Source organism: Sorex fumeus, unplaced genomic scaffold (genome assembly GCF_029834395.1).
Source record: "Sorex fumeus unplaced genomic scaffold, SorFum_2.1 ptg000122l, whole genome shotgun sequence".
Taxonomy (NCBI): Eukaryota; Metazoa; Chordata; class Mammalia; order Eulipotyphla; family Soricidae; genus Sorex; species Sorex fumeus.
The window spans coordinates 25241416-25262283 of NW_026606179.1; positions in this window are offsets into that span (position 1 = coordinate 25241416).

Genomic DNA, 20868 nt, shown 5'->3' on the forward strand with positions numbered 1-20868 from the left:
AGCTCAATTCTACGCCATGAGACTAAGTGGCACCCCAAGCCTGGTGCCGCCTTCTACATAGCCACTGCCCTGGCACGTTTGAGGCTGAATGAGAATCATGACAGGCTCCAGACCTGCCCAGCCCCCAAATGCCAATGAGGAAAATGGAGTCGGCGAGTGAAGTTCGCTTCGTGAGGTCACAGAGAGGGGACTCAGCTCTCGTTCCCGTCTCTCGAGGAACACGAGTCAGCAGCTCCCCCATATCATCTGCACATGGCTGACCCTGGAGGGGAGGTACAGAGCCCCTGCAGGCAGTATCTCGTGTCAGTGGGACATGCTTCTGACCCCACCACCTCTGCTATCTGAGATGACTCATCTCCAATGGAGGTGGCAGGTTGGTCACCCCTGTAACACCAGCCTCGGGGGCTCACCTCCCTCTGACCCAGCGAAGTTCAGGGCATCATATGATATAGGATATGATGCCTGGAATGATGGATGGTGTGATGCTGTGGGACCTGCTCTACACCACCCACCCCAGGGTGAGTGGATAGATGAGACATGAGTGTTTATGGCAAAACTGCCCCTGAATCGATGTGATGTTTGCAAATGGATAAGAGCTCTGATCCTAGACTCAGCCAAAGGCATGGATGAGCACTGTGCTGTGGAACTGTGTTAAGATCACACCGAATATGCTGGAATTCTGGCTTATCTACATGCAGTGGAGTAAAGTTGGTAAGGGACAAATACAGATACTCCTCTTAAGTCAGTATCAAATAAAGACACTATACCTGTAGCTTCGTAAAGATCCTTATTTTCACTGAAGACTTCAGAGAAATTTAGTAGGGCTTTCTGGAAAAGGCAAGGCTTTCTTTTCCTTTCTTTCTTTCACTTTCTCTCTCCTATATCTTTTTCTTTCTTTTCCTTTCTTCTTTTTTCTTTCTCCCTTCCTTCTCTCTTCTTCCTTCCTTCCTTCCTTCCTTCCTTCCTTCCTTCCTTCCTTCCTTCCTTCCCTCCTTCTTTCTTTCTTTCTTTCTTTCTTTCTTTCTTTCTTTCTTTCTTTCTTTCTTTCTGCTTCTCTCTCACATTTTAATTGCTTTAGATTTTTGGCTCACCCAGCCACACTTGGTGCTCAGGTGTTATGGATTGAATCCAGTCCTCACACAAGCAAAGTGCTCACTCGGTCTATTGGTCTATCTCTCTGGTTCCAGGGAAGGCAAATTTTAAATGAACAATTGAAAACCAGTGTTGCTATGTGTGAGAAGAAAGCACTGAGTGCCTGAGTCATAAACAAGGATTTTTCAAATGTGGCCTTAAAGTTCCTGGGAATGAAATTTGCTCATGTGATTTTTTCCACGTGGGTTACATCCTTTTAATAGTCACTTGTTTGGAGTCAAATCAAGCTGGCACCATTGAGAAGATTGAGTAATAGGAGGGTCCTGAGACTGTCAGGAACCATATAGGTGATGACTCAATGTTCTCTAACCTCCCCTGAAAATGAGAAAGGCAACCTTATCAATTCTGATTCAACACCTGGGCAAGACTAGGAAAACTGGGAAGTGCTGCCAGTTTTCTAGGTGTTTTCTCATTTGGAGAGGGTGGAGAGTGAATGTGCAAAGTCCTGAGCACTGCTCTTTTAAATGCTCATGACCAAAGATCCCGGGGGCCTTTGGTTAAACTGCAGGTTCTGAATCTTTCTAGTGGAGATTCAGGAGGTCTGAGATGAAGATCTATCAGAGATGAATCTGTCTATTATGCATTTTCCATAAGTTCCTGGGTAATGCTGGGGCTACTTCTCTAATGATCACATTTTTAAAAGCAAGAAAATAGACCAGGAATTTCAATCAGGTGGCCCAGGTGTTTATGCATTTTAAAAGTTTTATTACTAATATAGAAAAGAGAAAGATTTCTAACTATGATGAAGTAACTGGAATCAGTCCAGTTCTCTTACCATAAATAATATATTGCCTTGCTGCTCTAATGTTAGGCACAGTGCATAACAACTATTTTCATGCAATACAAAATAGACAATGTAGAGCAGTGATTCTGCAGAGAAGGGAAATGAATGAGATGAGCCCCCTGGTTGCTTAGTTCTCTGGTTAGGGACAAGTTACAACTATAGCATAGCAAGTTAGTATCTGAGCAGAGCCTGGAAGACCTGCTGAGCTGAGGAGACAGTGGTTAGAGAGTAGATCATCTCCAGTGACTAAAATGATGCCCAGTTGAGCATCAGAAAAAAGGAGTGGTTCAGGGATTTCACAGTAGCCATGACTGAGGGGCAGGCTGCACACACATAGCAAAGATAACCAATGACTGCCAAAGAGAAGCTGCTGGAACAGAACAGAGCATGTAGAAGCTATGAGGTGGCAGAGGGACTTCAGTGTGGTGGTAGCTGGACTTTTGGTCTAACCAAAGCAAAAGATCTCTTAACACCTTGTTAACAGACCAGGCATCCTTTAGATTACTTTAAAGTTGTGTTTTGGGTATGATGACTAAGATTTTTGTTTAACAGGAAACTCAAGTCCTTACAAGGCACCCAAGGTACAGAATTTAGAAATTGAGTGTAAGTTAAAGTGGCTTGGGAAAAACCTTGGATCTGCTCATAGATCTGCATAAATAAACAAAAAATCAGACCTAAATGCATGACAGGTAACCTGTGAGTCATTGGATTACCTGCTGAATCACATACTCCTAAAGAAGCTGACCGGAACTCAGATTCTCTACAAAATATCCTCTATAATGTAGAATGTTTAATCAAACATCACTAGACAGGAAAATATCATCTGTGGATGAGGAACATGTAGTCAGAGAAACTAAACATGAGATGACCCAGATGTTGGGGAGAGCAAAGACTATTAAAGCAGCTATTTAATTATCTTCAAATAATTAAAGGAAAATATAGTCTTAATGAGTGAACCAATAAAGAAGCATTTGAGCTGAGAAATGTAAACAATTAAAACAGCACCAAATGGAAATTCTAGAACTGAAAAACGATATAACTGAATTAAAAATTCACCAGGCTGAAGCAAGATTGTGAATGGGATTTAACAGCACATTTTATAGGGGACACTCCATGGGGGTGCTCCTGAGTACCTGGGGCCATTCCCAGTGATGCCTGGCTAGTGGTGTGGGCCTGGGAGTTCAGTGCTTGAACCCAGAGCTTCAGTGAGTATTAAGGTTCATCTGAGGGCACACCTGGAAGTTCTGGGTGGGGGACATGCAGAACCAGAGAGGAGATATCAAACTCTAAATCTCACCGTGCCCCATTAAACTAGGACCTCGCTGTACCCCACCACTTTGAGTTGTATTTATGGCCCTCTTCAGAAACGATGGATGGACAAGAGATTGTCTTGTTCACAGATCAATAGACATTTTCCAATCAGATGTGAAGAGAGGAAAAAAAGTAAAAGAAAAAGAAAAGCTTGAAAACAAAATGAATAAGGTCCCAGGAAGTTACATTAAAGTTTTTAATTGCCTACTAACAGTTCTTGAAGAGAGATTAAGAAAATCTGTAGTGTTAAAGCTATTTTATGATAGTATTAATATATTTGCCCTTCCACTCCCATATTTTTATGGGGGTATGGTAGCATTTTCCAGAAGCTACATTATGTGTTATATCAGAACAGATTGATGCAGAAAACAGATATGAGAACTAGCGGTCTTTTGTTTATTAAGCCAAACCACACTCTATACAAATATAAATTGATGCCATTCTTCTCACTAAGATTTAAAAATATTTTTCATTAAGAATATGTTATTTATGTTTACATGTAACAACCTTATTCCAATTATTTTAAAATAAGTTAATAAGTAAATATTTCAAAGATTTTCTCAGTTTTAATTTCTAATACAGTAAATATCTATAACCCACAAAATCAAATGCTTTGTGGAGTTTTTGAAAACGTTAAACAATGTTAAGGAATATTGAAAGAAAAAATATGAATACTGCTACATGTAACTGGAGTCCCCAATGGACAAGACAAGGAAAACGGGCAATACCAAATCTTTGAGTAACAATAACTAAAGACTTACCAAATTAAATTATATACATTAAAAATTATTCTGTCAACTCCAAGGAATACAAATATAAATTAAACCCTAAGAGTTGATTTGCATAAACAAAGGCTAAAAAAACCTGGAAATGAGCCAGATAAAATCTATATTTGGTACAGGGAGAAAGTAAGAATAACTGATTGCTGACCTTACTTTGAAACAGCTCAGGCAAAGAGACAAATGCATTAAGGTGTGAGAAAAGTCATGTCAACCCATAGTTCTATAACCAGCAAAAACAATATCCAAGAATGAGAATGAAATAAAAATATTTTCTACAGACAAAAATTTGTAAATTATACTGTCATCATACCTCAACTACAAAAAACTTGGGTGAAAAGTAATGGAAACTAAAATCTGTATGTAATGCACAGCACTTACCATTAGTTGGGAGCCTGTCAATTAATTTCTTTAATTATTTTACATAGTAGTTAGTAGCTAGTTAATATTAAGTTCATTGGGTAACAGCAGTTTTGAACCTAGTACTGAACATTTAGTTAGGAAATAGCAGTTAGGTAACACAAATGAAGGCATTGAAATGGGAAAAGAAGTTAAACGCTAACTATTTTCTGCCACATGATAACATAGAAATGCCTAGAAACTTCATTAAAATTTATCAGAAACAGTAGACTAATAAAGTGGTGAAATACAAAATAAGATCAATTTCATAGGCAAACAATGAAATCAGAGAAAGAAAACAACTGTGTTAACAATTACATCAAAGGTTATAAACTACCTAGAATCGACCTAACAAAGAGGTTTAAAAGACATACATCAAAACCTCTAGGGCATTATTAAAAGAAATGGAAGATGACATAAGGATATCTCACATACAAGTGTTTATAAAATTAATGTTCTTTGTGTGTGTGTGTGTGTGTGTATGTGTGTGTGTAAGACAGAGTCACCACAGCGATGCTAAAGGGTTACTCCTGGTAACCTCAGGAATTATTCCTGGTGGTGCATGTGGGACCATATGGCATATTGGGGATGAGCCCCAGGTCGACTGCATGCAAGAAAAACGCCCTACCTGCTGTACTATTTATTGCTCTAGGCCCAGGAGAATTAATATTCTTAAAGCAATAATCTTATCCAAAACATTACACAGAATCAATGTAACCTCTATTAAAATTCCCATACCACTTCTCAAGGAAATAGCACAAATATTATTAAAATCCAAAATAATCAACACAATCCTGAGGAAAAATATGGTCACCGACTTTAAGATATATATAAAACTATAGTAATCAAAGCAATGTGGTATTGTAATAAAACAGCCCATTCAAACAATGGAATAGAATTGACATTCTAGAACTAAATCTTCACCCTTCTTTATGTCAAAGAATAAAAGAGCTTAAAATTGATGAATAGAAGAAACAGTATCTATAACTAATGATTTAAGAAAACTGGTTGGCCATATGCAAAAGAATGGAATTGATCCACTATTTCATACCATGTAAAAAAAATCAACTCAAAATAAAGACTTATATATTAGACCTCAAGCCATAAAATAGATAGAGTAAAACAAAAGCACAACACTTCATAATATTGGTTTCAATCGTGTCATTGGTTATTCAGTTCCTTTGGCAAGGATAACAAGAAAAAATGAATGGGATACATTAGTCTAAACGTTTCCGCACTACAAAAGAAACTATTATTAAAACCCTAAATAGTCTACTTCTGGGACAAAATATTCACACACATGCTGATGAACAGCTGATGTTCAAAGTATATAAAGAATTCACAGAACTCAACAATAAGAAAACAAAAAACTCCATTAAAACTCTGTTAAAAAACGTGACGACATTTTACTGAATAGACATTTTACCAAAGAAAAACAGAGATGGTCAACAGACACATGGAGAAAAAAATGCACACTAACACTATTGTATAAATACAAATTGAAACAACAATGAGAACTAATACTTGTGAAAATGGCCTGTGTCAAATAGGTGAGAAAAAGTTGCTCCCAGATAGGTAAAACAAATGGAACTCTTATTCAGTCTTTGTAGAAAGGTAAATTGGTTTAGCTTTTATGAAAAACAATAAGGAAATGTCACAGAAAAATAAAAAATTAAATTGCCATGTTGCCATGTGATCTAACTTCTTCAGTCCTAATAGCTATCCAAAGAACACAAGACACATATCCAAAAAAATATGGATGCACCTATCTTCATTGCAGTACTATTTATAATAGCCAAGATGTAGGAGCAAGAGGAGTGAATAAACAAGAGGTGGTTTATATCCACAAAGGAATACTATTCAGCTATTAGAGAAGAGAAAATCTTACCTTTTGCTCCAAAATGGATAAAACCGGTGGAGGTCAGATTAAGAGCAAAACGGGGGCTGAAGCGACAGCACAGCAGGTAGGGCGTTTGCCTTGCATGCGGCCGACCCGGGTTTGATTCCTAGCATCCCATATGGTCCCCTGAGCACCGCCAGGAGTAATTCCTGAGAGCATGAGCCATGAGTAACCCTTGTGTATCGCCGGGTGTGACCCAAAAAAGCAAAAAACAAAAAAGATTAAGAGAAAAATGTTATAAAAAGAAAGAAAAATAATAGATGATCTCACTCACATCACTGTATACAGAAATAAAGCAAGGGAGTAGACAACATCCAATGGAAAAAATCCTTAGTCACTGATCACATAATTGATGTTCTGGCACATGAAGTGAAAGGGGCCAGTAGATTTGGTGAAAGAATATTGGCACTTTAGTCAGTATAGTTTAATAACATTATAGTCTTAAAACATATAAATAGGACTGGAGAGATAGTAGAGTGGATAGGGCGCGTACTTGGAATGTGACTAACCTGGATTAGATCTCTGGTACTCCATACCTGAGTACTCCATACCCTGAGCCTGCCAGGAGTGATACTTGAACTCAGAGCCAGGAGAAATCACTGAGAACCACTGGTGTGGCCTAAAAGTCAAAATAACAAAACAACCCCTGCCCCCCAAAATTATGCTCTTGTAAAACCTGTGTTATCTCAATACAAATTTAATATAAACATTTATGATTTTTTAACTATTTAAATTTACTTAAAATAATACACTGTTCTCCTGTTGCTCATCGATTTGCTCGAGCAGGCCCAGTAACATCTCCATTGTGAGACTTCAGTACTTAAAATAATATGGACTGTTTAAAAAGAAAGACAATAGCATTGTATAGAGTATTTACTAGGGAAGTAAAAGTCAGACAATTGTAAAAGGGGATATAAAGAAATAGTAGAATTATGAAGCTATTTTCCTATAAAATAGAAACTTAAAGCCCCAGAAATGATGTGAGAAAAACAGAGGTTTAATATTGATACTAAATAGAAATTGATAACTAATAAATATATAACATATTAACATGCCTTTTGTAAGAATACTCACACTCCTGGAATAAAATGCATAAGTAAAATTCCAATAGAGAAAATCAAGATATTTTGCTAAGACAAAAAGATTGCAGGACATGAATGAATAACAGAAAAAAGAAGCAGGCTAGATAAATGATTATCAAATGGAAGGAAGATTGACTTGAACCTAAGTGATCAATAATTATAGCAAATATAAATGTACTGGGCACACCAATTAAAAGACAAAGAGTTTTGACTGTAAAATAAGTGAGAACCAACTCTAAGGGCTAAATATGTCAACAGTGATATATTTTAAGTATAAAGAAGAAGACAGTTAAGGATAGCTAGGATGTATGCAAACGTAAGCTTAACAAAGCTGACCTGTCTATATGAATATCAGACTGTAGATTTAAAGATGGAATATTACTGGACAGAAACACATTATGTAATGACTGAGAGAATCATTAATCTAGAAAGAGAATCATTCTAAATATGTATGCCTTTAATCCCAGATCATTAAAGTTTATGAAGAAAAAATTAACAGAAATAAGGGGAGAGTTAAAGCCATAATCAGAAATTTTCTAGCATTTATCATTTAGTAATCGATAAAATATACAAATTATTAATAGATATAGAAGATCTAAACAAAAATATCCACAGACTTTATGTAATGACTTTCATAGCTCTATATCAAATACCTGCAGAATACATACTTTTTCAAAAGCATATTGAAAAGTCACTAAGATAGCTCATCTTCTAGATCATAAAATAAGTATCAACAAAATTAAAATATATTGCAGTCTTACAGAGTTTTTTTCTGACCATAAAATGATTAAATTAAAAATAAATAAAAACAATATTCAGAAAAAATCTAAATATAGACAAAATAAATTTCTGAATCATGAGTAAATGAAAATTACAATAAAAATTAAGCTCTTCCAAAGACAGTAAATATAAAAAATAGTATTAAAAGTTTTGTGGGCTAGATAGTACAGCTGGTAAGGCTCTTGTCTTGTATGCAGCTGAGCCAGGTTCAATCCCTGGCACTCCATATGGTCCCCAGAACCCTGCCAGGAGTGATCCCAGAGCAGAGAGCCAGGATAAACCCTGAGCACCACCAAGTGTGGCCTAAAGACCAAAATACTATGATGATGACGACTAACTACTACTACTACTACTACTACTACTACTACTACTACTACTACTATACACTAAATTTTGTGGGGTAAAGCAACAGCTTGAATAAAAATTATGGTCGAGATATCTGTAATTTGTGGCTGGGGAGATAATCTAGCTAGGAGAGTACTTGCTTTGGACATGCTGACCTGGGTTCATTCCAGCACTGCATACGGCCCCTGAGCACCTTCAGGAGCAATACCTGAAGACAGAATCAGGGGTATGCTCTGAACACAGTGAGATATGGTTCAAATACCAAATAATAAAATAATATTTAATAAATAACAGGGAATAGCTATAAATATTATAATAAGAATAAAATATGAACAAATTTATGTCAATAAATTTAGTGACAGATGAAATGAACAAATGTTTCAGTCTTAAAATTTAATGAGGGGTAAATGTTTTATAATATTGTATCAATTACATTAGCATACTTTTATATTAATATTTTAAATGGTTGAATTTATTATCAAAATATTTTCGAAAAGAGTTAAGATAAGTTCACTATTGAATCCTTCAAGATTTATGTATGCCATTAGAATAATATGTCCTACCTACTCAGAAAATATGAAAGATTGCTTCCCAAAATTCTTTATGAGTTCAACATCACGCTGATACCAGAAGCTGACAATGTCATTAGGATAAAAGGAAATCGCAGACCAGTGTCTTATATACCATCAAGTAAAAATCTTTAACAAAATGTTATAAAAGGAATTCTGTACTGTATAACCCAGACTGCAAATTTGTTTCAACTTTAAATTCAACATATTACATAATAAAGTATAAAAATCATATAATTATTTTAGTAGTTTCAGTAAAAGAACTCAATGAAATCCCGTATCTATTCATGATAAGAAGAAAAGGTTCAGAGTGACCCTGGTGACATTATCTATGAAAATCATACAGAAACAATAATTAAGGATCATACTCCCCCTCCCCCAACTAAGATTTAAACTAGGCAAAGCTGTTTAATCTCATTATTTTGCTTCAGTTTTGTACTGGATGTTCTAGTACAATAAGGCAAGAGAACAAAATAAAGTCATAAACATTGAAAGGAAGATATAATACTGTCTTTATTAGCAAATGACATAGTTGTCTATATAAACAATCCTAAGAATTTATAAAAACATCTAGACACAAAAATGCATTTATCAAAGTCACAGATTATAGGATAAATACACAAAATTATATCAATTTAAAAAATAAAGTTAAAATAAAATACTTGGAGTAAAGTAAATGAAAGATATGTAAGATATTTACAGAGAAAACTATATAATGTTACTGAAAGAAATTAAGGAAGATCTAAATTAGTTCAAAAATACAGCCTGTTAATGCACTGGTAGATTAGACAGTGTTAAGATGTCCATTGTTCCTAAATTGATCTACAGATTCAATAAAATTCCTATCAAAATCTCAACAGCCTTTTTCTTTGGAATAAATTAACAATTATCTTAAAATGTATCTGAAAAGGCAAAGAACTTAGAAGAACGAACAGATTTTAACAAAAACAGTGTTGGAGAATTCACTCTACTTATTTCTGTAACACCACATGAGCCAGGCTTCTGTATGGGACAGAAATGAGCCACAGCCGTCACCTCCCTTCATTTTCAAATATTAATTTGGAATGGGTCTTAGATTTCAGCACAAAGCCTAAAATTATAAAACTTCAAGGAGACTACCTAGGAGAAAAGTCTGCCATTTAGAGGTGGATAAATATTTCCCAAGACTCAAAAACTATTACGTAAAGAAGAAAAATTACAAATTATACCTTATCAAAATTAAATTGCCTGCAATTCAAAAGACACTGCCAAGAAGAAAAATATCAAACCACAGCCTGGTAGATTCACAGTATACATAAGTGACAAAGCTTACATCGAGGTTATACAAAGCCTTGACAAGTCTATCATAGCAAGGCAAACAACTAATCAATAGGCAAAGATTTGACAAGACAGTTTACCAAGGAAGACACACAGATGGCCAATGAGCACATGAAAGCATCCTCACAACCAATAGTTGTGAGGGGAAATAAATTAAAACAAAAGATCTTTTCATACCTAAATGACTAGAATCACTTTAACAATATAATTCGGAGGACAGATAAAGCCAGCTCTCAGGACTGGGCAGGCGACCTAGATGGGGGCGGGGGGGGGGGGGGTGAGGCATGGAGGCATGATTTTTGCAGACTGTTTTTCAGTTCTTTATAAAATTAGGCGTGACCTTCCCAAATGATTCAGCAATTCCTGGCATACCCCTCCCAAATGACTCAGTAATCATTCCTTGATTTTACCCAAGAGAAATGAAAAGAGATGTCCATAAAAGACTTGTCCAAGAGTGCTCATAACAGCTATATTAATAAGCACTCAATTTGGAAAGAACCCAAATAGGAATGAATAAACAATTCTGATACACTCAGCCAGTGGACTAGTATTCAGCCATTAAAAAGGAGCAAACTCACACAACATAAATGAGCCTCACAGACACTGCTGAGTGGAAGAAATTGAAGAAAAAATCAAAGCCTTTCTAGTAAAACTGAACATTGGTCAGAAGAGAAAGCAGATCAGTGTTTAACTGGAGTACTGAAGAGGAGAGAAGATTGACATAAAGGGGCAAAAAAGAACCTTCTAGCAGATAAATGTGCTGCAACTTTTCAGGTTGGTGGTCATCTGGGTGCATTATTGACTGTTTTTTAATGCAGATTTCAGCTATTCTAAATTAGTCCTGAACAAAATAAACTTTAAAAGTTGAATTATTTTTAATAAATATATAGGTATATAAATTACTTAATAAAATATGAATTTATTGGAAGAGCCATATCTAGTGTAACATGCAACACCACACAGCAACAAACAGGAGGAGCCAATACTTCTGAAGCCTTACAAGAGCACCTTCCCCTTCCTCCCTTACGTTTTCTGTTCCTGTATGCTATCTGTTGGCTTCTTATTTAAAAAAAAAAATAAATTTAAGGTCCTGTGCTTCACACTTTAGCTACAACTGAGTCACACAAAATAGTTAATTCATTGATCCATTTAAAAAAAAACATCAGTTATTAACCAATCATGTTCTCAAGTCCCTGGGCTGGTCACTTTTCTCCACAATCATCCTTCCTCTTCATTTGAACATCAGGAACAGGTGGACCTACAACATCAAGGGCCTGGGTATCTTGGGGACACTGTCCCTGAACCTAGCTCCCTTAGTTGCTGGTGGCTCATGCTTGGACTCTCTTGCCTAAGGGAGAGGAGGAGGCCGAGAGGAAGGGGGCAGGGTCCGACCTACCCTGATGCCAAGGTTTGAGGGTGGGCGAGCATGTGACACAAAAGCCCACAAGGGCACCCAAGTCAGAATGTGAAGCAAGGAAGAGTGGGATCTGATTCAGTGGATCATTATTGTGTGTGGCTTGGCTGTGTAAATCCGTCAGTTGTAGCTGAAGTGTGAAGCACAGGACCTTAAATCAGAACATTTTCTTTAGAAATTCCTGGGCACGACTTGTAAAGCTGCGTGAGGATCTGTAGGCTCTGATTGGAGTTATGTAAATCCATTGCCTCCCCGATAAAGCAGTTGAATGTTTTAACTAAATCTAATTCTTAAAATAATGATTTCTGAATCAAAACTTTGCTGGGAAGATTTACAGGCAAGTTTTATAAATCAGAGGCAAGATATATAACTCAGATAGTGAGAAGTGCAGATTTATAAATCCAACTTGTAAATCAGGAGAAAAAACATCATGTTTTACACTAAATAATATTTTTACAAATGGCACCTCATACATCAGGCAATTGCCACAAATCTTTCACACTGGAGTCAGGCTACATAATACAAGGCTGAATCACAAAAGAAATCAAGGCGTGGGTGGTGATGTCAGGATGAGGACACGTGGGTCAGGAAAAACGCTCCTGCACCCCTGTCAACAGAGATGAGGGTAGGACTTTGGCATCAGACTCGCTCGATTTAGCATTTTCCCTCTGCAGTTGGAGAACTGCATGACAGTGGGTGAATTTCTTCACTGTCTGGGACTCAGCTTACAAATTTATCAATTGTAGACAATCACCTCTGTGCCAAAGAGTTGTTCTAAGGATTAAATGAGATTAAATCCATATGATTTTTTCATATCATGCGATTTTTCTTCATATGATATTTTTTCATATCATATGTGGTCTGGAGTGATAGCACAGCCAGCCGGTAGAGCGTTTGCCTTGCATGCGGCCAACCCGGGTTCGATTCCTCCACCCCTCTCAGAGAGCCCGGCAAGGCACCAAGAGTATCTCGCCCCCACGGCAAAGCCTGGCAAGCTCCCCTTGATGGATTCCATATGCCAAAAAAGTAACAGCAAGTCTCACAATTTGTTGTGAGAGTTACTGGTGCCCGCTAGAGCAAGTCGAGCAAGTCGATGAACTAAAGTGCAACAAAATATCCATATAGCTACCCAGTCTCTGGAAAATACTGAGTGTTTACTAAATGACTATTGTGAACGCTGATATTATTATTTAGCTGTGTCCTATTGTTGGTCCGTGTCCCTTCCCCATCTCATGACTGAAAAACAGGCTGTGGGCAACTGGATACGGATGGGCGTGGTCCAAAGGACCCTGGGCTCTCTCTCCTAGCCAGTGAGCAATGCAGTTTTGCCCAGCAGTCTGGTTACAAGAATTTCCTGAAAAAAAGTCTCCTGCAGGTCATCTTCTGAGATCTGACTACTATGTAGAATTTCAATAAAAGATAATGTTTTTAAGAAGCTTGTTGCAAAAGTAATACATTTTTATTGAAGAATGTTTGGAAAATAATGAAAATCACCAATACTCTTGCCTCCCAGAGATAATCACTGATAACTTCTTGGTTATCCTCTTAAAGTCTTTTTCTATGCATATATTTACATATATACATTTTTAAGAACAAAAAAAAATGAGACCACATTGTGCAGGTTGTTTTGCAACTTTTCTTCCCCATTTAACTATATATTGTGAGCCTTCTCCAAAGTCACTAAATAGTTCTCAGTATGATTTTTTTATGATCGTGAATTATACTGCACCATAATTTATTTAACCAGTTCCATATTGTCAGACATTTATTTTGTTTTTAATTTTTTGCTATTATAAACAACCTTCCAGGGAACATCTTTTAAATAAATTTCTGCAGTTATTTATGATTATTTTCTAAGGATAAATTCCTAGAAGAGGAATTGCTGTGTAAATGGGCTGTGCACATTTTTAAGAATTTCGCCAAGTTTCCCCCTAGAAAGTGTGTATCCCTTTAAGCTGGTGCCACCAGTCTCGGGGTGCCCATTTCCCTCCCCCCCATTCCAGACAATCTTTTTTCTTTTTTTTAACTGTCAATGTAATAGCTGGAAAATGGTGTTTCACTATTGTTTCAGTTTGCACATCTTTGACAGCTTGCAAAGTTAAACATTTTTCATATTTTTACCGTTAGTACTTCTTTTGTGAATTTCCTAATCATGTCTTTTGTCCACATTGACATCTCAGAGCATTAAGAATGTTAACCCTTTCTTACATGTGTTGCAATTGTTTTTGTGTTTGTCATACGCCCTCACATTTTCCTTCTATGATTAACATCATAGAAGGTTTTAATTTCTATGTGGTTAAGTCTGCATATATTTTCCTTGATGGTACAATATGATTTAAAAGATTTTTTTCCCCAGCCTACGGTCAGATAAACATGCACCTTTTCTTCCCGTCCAGTTTTTTTGTACATGTACTTGGAAATCTTTCATCCACCTAAAATTGATTTTAGGAGGTGGTATGAAGAAGTATCAATTTATCCATAGGATTTTATCATTGTCTCCCCACCTCCCACTCCCATCTCGCCACTCAGACCTGGAATTTTTCCTCCTCTGATTCATGTTCTCGTATGTTTTCCTTACCAGTTCGCCTTGAGACCAGGGTCATTCTATTTTAATTATTCTTAATATCTATTTTGATATGTTTGTGCAGATGTTTCTAATTTTTATGTTTGTCGAATTGTTGCTCCTTGTTACTTGGCTGACTTGTTCTTTGTATGCATTTAACTTACTTTGTCAAGATTCAAAAACAAACTTCTTAAATTTGAATTGGAATATCAACAGATATATTAGGAAGTTTCAATAACCTGATGTCGTTCCTAGTAGTTTTGTCCTCAGGAAGCCAGGCATAGATCCCCTCCCACAATAGCCTTCTTGAATCGGTCTCAGCAAAACTTGCCTCCATTCTAGTCAAAACCCATCAAGTCAGGTGACCTGCCCCATCATGCAGCTTTGATGTGAGATGACGTCTTTCAACAACATTTAAAGATGGAGAGGAGTGAGATGCTAAAGGGTGAAGATACTGCTTGTGCCTCTCTTTTCAGAGCACACACACATCCAGAAAGGGTCTGCAGGATGCTTCAAACACCTACATCTACAAGTGACCGTGCAGTCCTGGCCCGTGTAAGAAACTTCTGCTCAGGCTCTGCTCAGCATCTGGGTCACACCCACAAAAATCTTCTTTGACTCTCTGGACACGAATCATTGCCAACTACCCACAGATGGAACGACAACCTTCCTTGTTCAAATGAATAAACTGAAGGAAGGAGTTTGACATTAAGCTTATTTTTCATTCTTATTTTTGAAGTATTGAATCACCGTGAGATGTAGTTACAAAGCTTTCATGTTTGAGTTTCAGTCATACAATGATCGAACACCCATCCCTCCACCAGTGCATATTTTCCACCACCAATGTCCCCAGTATACTCCCCCTTTTCCAACCTTCGTCCTGCCTCAATGGCAGACAATTTCCCCCATTCTCTCTTCTTTTGGGCATTATGCTTTGTAATATAGATATTGAGAAGCTATCACATTTGGTCCTGTATCTACTTTCAGCACACATCTCCCATTTCGAACAGTGACTCCAACCTTCATTGACTTAGTGATCCTCTCTCTGTTCCAGCTATCTTCTCCCCCAGCTCATTAAGCTTCTTATTCAAACAAAACAAGGACCAGGTTGCGTGTGGGAGAGCCTGGGTTTGGTTTTCAGAACTGCATGGTCTTCTGAGCAGGATAAGTGTGACCCTTGAGCACTGAGATGTGAACAGCTCCTGAGCATGTAGCTGCGTGGGCGTCCCCAAAACAAAAACTAAACTAAGAGAAGTAGCAACAGTCAACTACCTGCCCTGGGAACCATACTGATAGTGTCTCAAGTATATGTGAAATGTGTGGCCCAGACTGCTTCCTTCTTTTCTGGGAAGTATTGGTTATACACCCCGTCTCCTTCCAGCCCTGCCATGAGTATGGTCTGTGCACCTTGAATAGACTTGAAGCATCAGAAGCTACTGCAGCTGCCCCAAAGAGAATGTTGTGAAAACCCAGGGAGGCTCTGGAAGAGCAGCTGGGAACGTTTAGTTTACTAGAAGGAATGCTTTCCTCCAGCGCTGATGGAGGGAAGGTCAAGGAGTTATGTATTTTGGTAATAGAATCAAAAGTGCTTTAGGAGATTAGAGAAAGGGATATGCTGAAGATGATTCCTGGGGGAGGGGGGGAGTTGTGGGGAGGCCAAAGATGGGTTCAGTGACGTAAGCATCTGACCAGTAAGCACGAGGCCATGAGTTCAAATCCTGGTGCTAACCACATGCGCAGAGGTGACTCTGACAGTCTCACAGTCTTGAACTGGAGCCAGAAAAATACATGCAAAACAAAGGTGCAGGTTTGTGAGATAAGATACTGATGATCGCTGAAATTTGAAGAAACTATTAGTAAAAAGAGTGGAGGTAGCAGGAGTAGGTCTGGCTAAAGTGGCACGAAGATGGTGTCTATTTATGTCCAGACTTCCTTGGCATTAAGTGTCAGAAACCCACCTCCAATGCTCCAAAGAGAAAAAGAAAAGTTTTGACTTAGGCAATGGCAAGTGGGAATGGCTTCTAGAATCAGGTACTCAGTTTTGGTGTCCAGGATCTCTCCCTTCCTCTCTACCTTCCCCTTTCTTTCTTGTACTTTCATTGCATGCCCCTCATTCTCAGCCATGTCTATGTGGCAAAGCCAGATCAGGCTCATATTCATATTTGGAGGATGCTCATCTTGAACACAGCTGTCCCTGGTTCATTCCTCAGCACCAGGTATGGTCCCTTAAGAGCTCCACCAGGAGCGATCACTGAGCACAGAGCCAGGAGTAAGCCTGAGTGTGGTCCACCCCCCAAAACCAACCAACCAACCAACCAACCAACCAACCAACAAAAAAAGTACACACGCACACACAAATTGTTGGATCAGCATGTTCTTTACTTCATTTGATCAATTCCCTCTTTTCATTAATCTGATTCTTCATACACTAGTCAAAGATAAAGCACAGGGTTTACTACTGCAGGGATGGTCACACTGAAACTCTGATGTGGCCACCAAAAAGGAAGGTTGGAGAGAAAATCCACAGATGCCTCCATTTACCATTTACCTTATTATTAGCTGTACGTTTGAGCATGAGAGAGGATGCTTCTGGATGGAAATGTCTATTGAGACACCTGTACAGGCTGGGGCAGCATCCAGAAAAGGGGATTGTGGTCACTACTTAGCTGTGCTTATGCTTTGGGGAGAGGGTTAGGCAGGGACAAGGATGTGGAGCCATAGTCAGAGACCCCAGTGGAAAAGAGTGACACCAGACTGAGTGGGCTAAGGGCAGAAAGGTGTTGGAGGAGGGGAGACAGAACACCCTCATTCCTCATCAAGAGTGGGGAAGGCAACAGGAGAGGAAAATGAGACAGGAGGGAAAGAGTGTGTCTCAGTCCACGGGTTTTGTGGGCATGTGCTAATGGACATTTTGAAGAGGTGTGGGGAGCATGGGTCCCTGGGAAGCGGGCAGAGGTCCACCTCCCCTCTGAGGTAGCAGTGGAAGGCAGGGAATGGGGGTCAGATGGATTCAGTGTTGGGAAGATGAGGTGCTCACTGCGAGGATTCCTCACCTCTCCATGAAGTCCAAGGCAAGGTTATCCACCAGGAATGGTGATGGGGAACAGCAGAGGTGTGGGCCTGTCCCCATTGGCAGGAGAGCTTGTGAGGAAAATGTGCCATGGCTGCTGGTAGAGGATGGGCTACACCAGGAAGAGCAGCACATCTTAGGAAGAGAAATGGCAGTGACTCTGTCAGTCCCAGAACCCTGGGATGAGCTGCACAATTTCCCGCTGATTCAATCTGAGCTGGACTCTGCACCCAGACCCTCTAAGATGATTTGAGTGTGGGTGGTTGGCCCAGACCCAGAGGCTGCCTGAAATGAAGGGTCTCCCTCCCAGACCAACGCCAGTCCTGGGGTGAATGAGCACAGTTGGACGAGGGTGCTGAAGTGAGATAGGATTTTTCCGTAGTGGACATGTCTGGCATCTGCTGCTCCAGAGATCTCCCACCCTCACAGCAGTGCCTAGCAGCTGCTCCCCGAAAGTGACCACATCAGGGCAACGGGTTTCTGTTGGTTGAATGAGTGGGTGCACTTGGAACCACACTAATGGGTTTTTTTGTTTTGTTTTGCTTTGCTTTTTTGGGTCACACCCTGTGATGCTCAGGGGTTATTCCTGGCTCTGCACTCAGGAAATACTCCTGGTGGTGCTTGGGAGACCATATGGAATGCCAGGGATTGAACCCGGGTCAGCCATGTGCAAGGTAAGCGCCCTACCTGCTGTGCTATCACTGCAGCCCCCACAGCGAGTTTTTAGCAAACTCTTGTTTCCATCTCAGCTCTGGGTGGGGTTGCCCCTTGGAAATCCATGTTGAGATTTGTCACCTCAAGCCTCTGAGCAAAGTGTCTTTTCTTGACTGACATTTGATGAGTTAATTAAACATTTCTAAAGGGAATGTTATAAAAGTGGAGTGTGACTTGAAACCAAAAGTTTAGTATTCTTTTGGCTTTAAAAGAAACAGGTGGTCTTTTCTAAACAGGAACCACTTGCAAGGGCTGTGGAATAGCAGCCCTTTGACTTGACATCTGGGGTGTTCTCGAATTCAAAAGAAAATGGGCAGTGGTGGCATTAACCCATTGCACCTGGTTTCTGTCAGCTTCCATCGCTCTTGGGCGCCTGTTGGACCAAAGCGCAAGGGACAGCAGCCTGAAAGACAAGGATAGAGATGTCTGGGGTGGTTGTCTCCACAACAAACGTCACTTGAAACTTCCCTTTCCCCCTTCAGAATGCCAACGTGCTTTATGCATCGAGCTGTTGCTATTTCCAGAGCTCTTAGCACAGAGCATTACACAGCCAGTGACACAGAATTACAACCATCTAGACATATGGTTTGGATAAACAAAGCACAAAGCGCAAATTAACCATGGTTGACTATAACTCCTGCTCTCTACTCCCTAGGGAGGGACTTCAGTGAAACTCCCAGTCAGAGAAAGCAATACATATCAGAAAGTATAGTACCTACAGCATGGTTTAGACAAATGCTAAGCCTTATTTAATGCTTTTCATGGTGCCAGAACACAATGGCACCAACCTGTCTAGGAAAAGTTACAACTCTGTGCCAGTTTCCTGTAAATAGTAACTGTACTCCTACCGGATTCCATGCCTGTGTGCTCCAAGGCCAAAGAATGCCTTTCATTTGTCATCACCTTGCTTCCACTTCCCGTGTCCCAGAAGGGTCGGTTGCCTCATGCATCTGGATGTCAGAGCGGCCTGGAGTTGGACACAGCTAGCCTCCTTTGAGTAAATACCCTTCAACTTCCCCTGTGGTCCGCCCCCTCTCTGAGCGCCCCGTGTGTCTGCAGAAAGGGAGCCCCTCTCATGCTGGGCAGTCACGGGCTGAGCTCATCCAACCCCAGGGGTACCATTAGGAGTGGGCTGATTCTGTTTTCTGGCAGTAAAGGGTCCCCCAACTTCCCATATTTTATATTTCATGAGAAATACTTCCAAGACAGGAAACTTTCTGTGTGAGGTCCTTGGCCTCATCATTGACACATGAACCTTATAAACTTTGTTTGACAACAAAGAATATAATATTTGCTTTTCATAATACATGTACATTACTTTCCAAAGCATAGAACAAAATAAGTAAATAACCGGAGTGAAAGACTCCTACTTGGCTTGAATACTTGCACTGGAGTTTTTCAAAAGAAAAAAAAATATCTGCAAAGTACTTAGCTAAATATAAATCTACTTTATCTCTAGTGACTTTCAGATGTCCATTGTATATTCAGTTCTCTCTCATATGTGCACAGACACATGCACACAGTTTATAAAAATCATCCTACCACAAATGTACCCACTGGGAGGAAGTATAAAGATATGGGTGCCAGAATCACGCATATATGTGTGAGATGTCTATATGTTGGATTAACTTTATGGGGTATGTATCTTAGACAACACACTTTCTAGGATTGTTACTTCATTAGCTGGCCCTAATATTTTGAAGTCTGTAATAAACTACCCTCCGACATGAGCAGAAAGGGAATCTTCAGATTTAACTGCCGAAAGAGGGTGTGACTTGCAGAGGCTTTGCATCTTGTGTGCTCTCTCAACAGAAGTCACAGATGTTGATTTCCAGAGCTGTTTGATCATCTTGAGTCAAACAATTTCTAGAAGATCTCTTCCTGTGGCAGTGATGGCTAGCTTCTAGCAAATGATGGGCAGGCGGCAAGGTACTTTCTGGCCCCAGCTCCACATGGATATTATTGACATGTCTCCTTGCTGTCATTTTCACGTCTCATTTCCAACCCTCTGAAACAAGTAAGGAAGGCTACTGAATCATTTTCTGTCATATTAATTTGGCCAAATAGAAATGGGCTAGGACAGGGGCTGAGAGTCTCGGGGCAAAGCTAATGGACTTACCAAGGCCACTTACCTGGATTCAATAATTCAAATCAACTCCATTCAATTCAGCAATTATTTTCTGAGTCCCTATATGACTGCTCTGGTTTGAGCCCTGTAGAAGACAAAACATTTTCATTTTGTTTTTCCCTTTGGAAGTTCCAGTCTAGTAGCAGAGATATTTAGGAATAAAAGAATCCAGAAAGTAGAAAGGCAATGCTAAATAGGATGGGGGATTAAATGAAGAATTGATGTTGATTAATGTTGTGCAGCAGAGGGGTGGGAACATGAACATTCCTTTTAAAGATTTTTCTAAATCTGACAAGGTAATAGTGTCCTGTTACCCCCAAATCTCGAAAGATCTCAATCCTATTTGTTCCTTTGTGTTTTAAGAATCAAACATAAATATCTCATATTATGCCTTTGAGTAACCCATTGTGAACTCCGATATACATTCAACATGCTTCATTTTCTTCTATGTCAAATAGATTACATTAGGTCATAAAGAGGAATTTTACATTTCATTTATGTGATATTTGTTAGAACATATTTCATATGCACTTTCAGTTATATGTTAGGAAACTTGCAGAA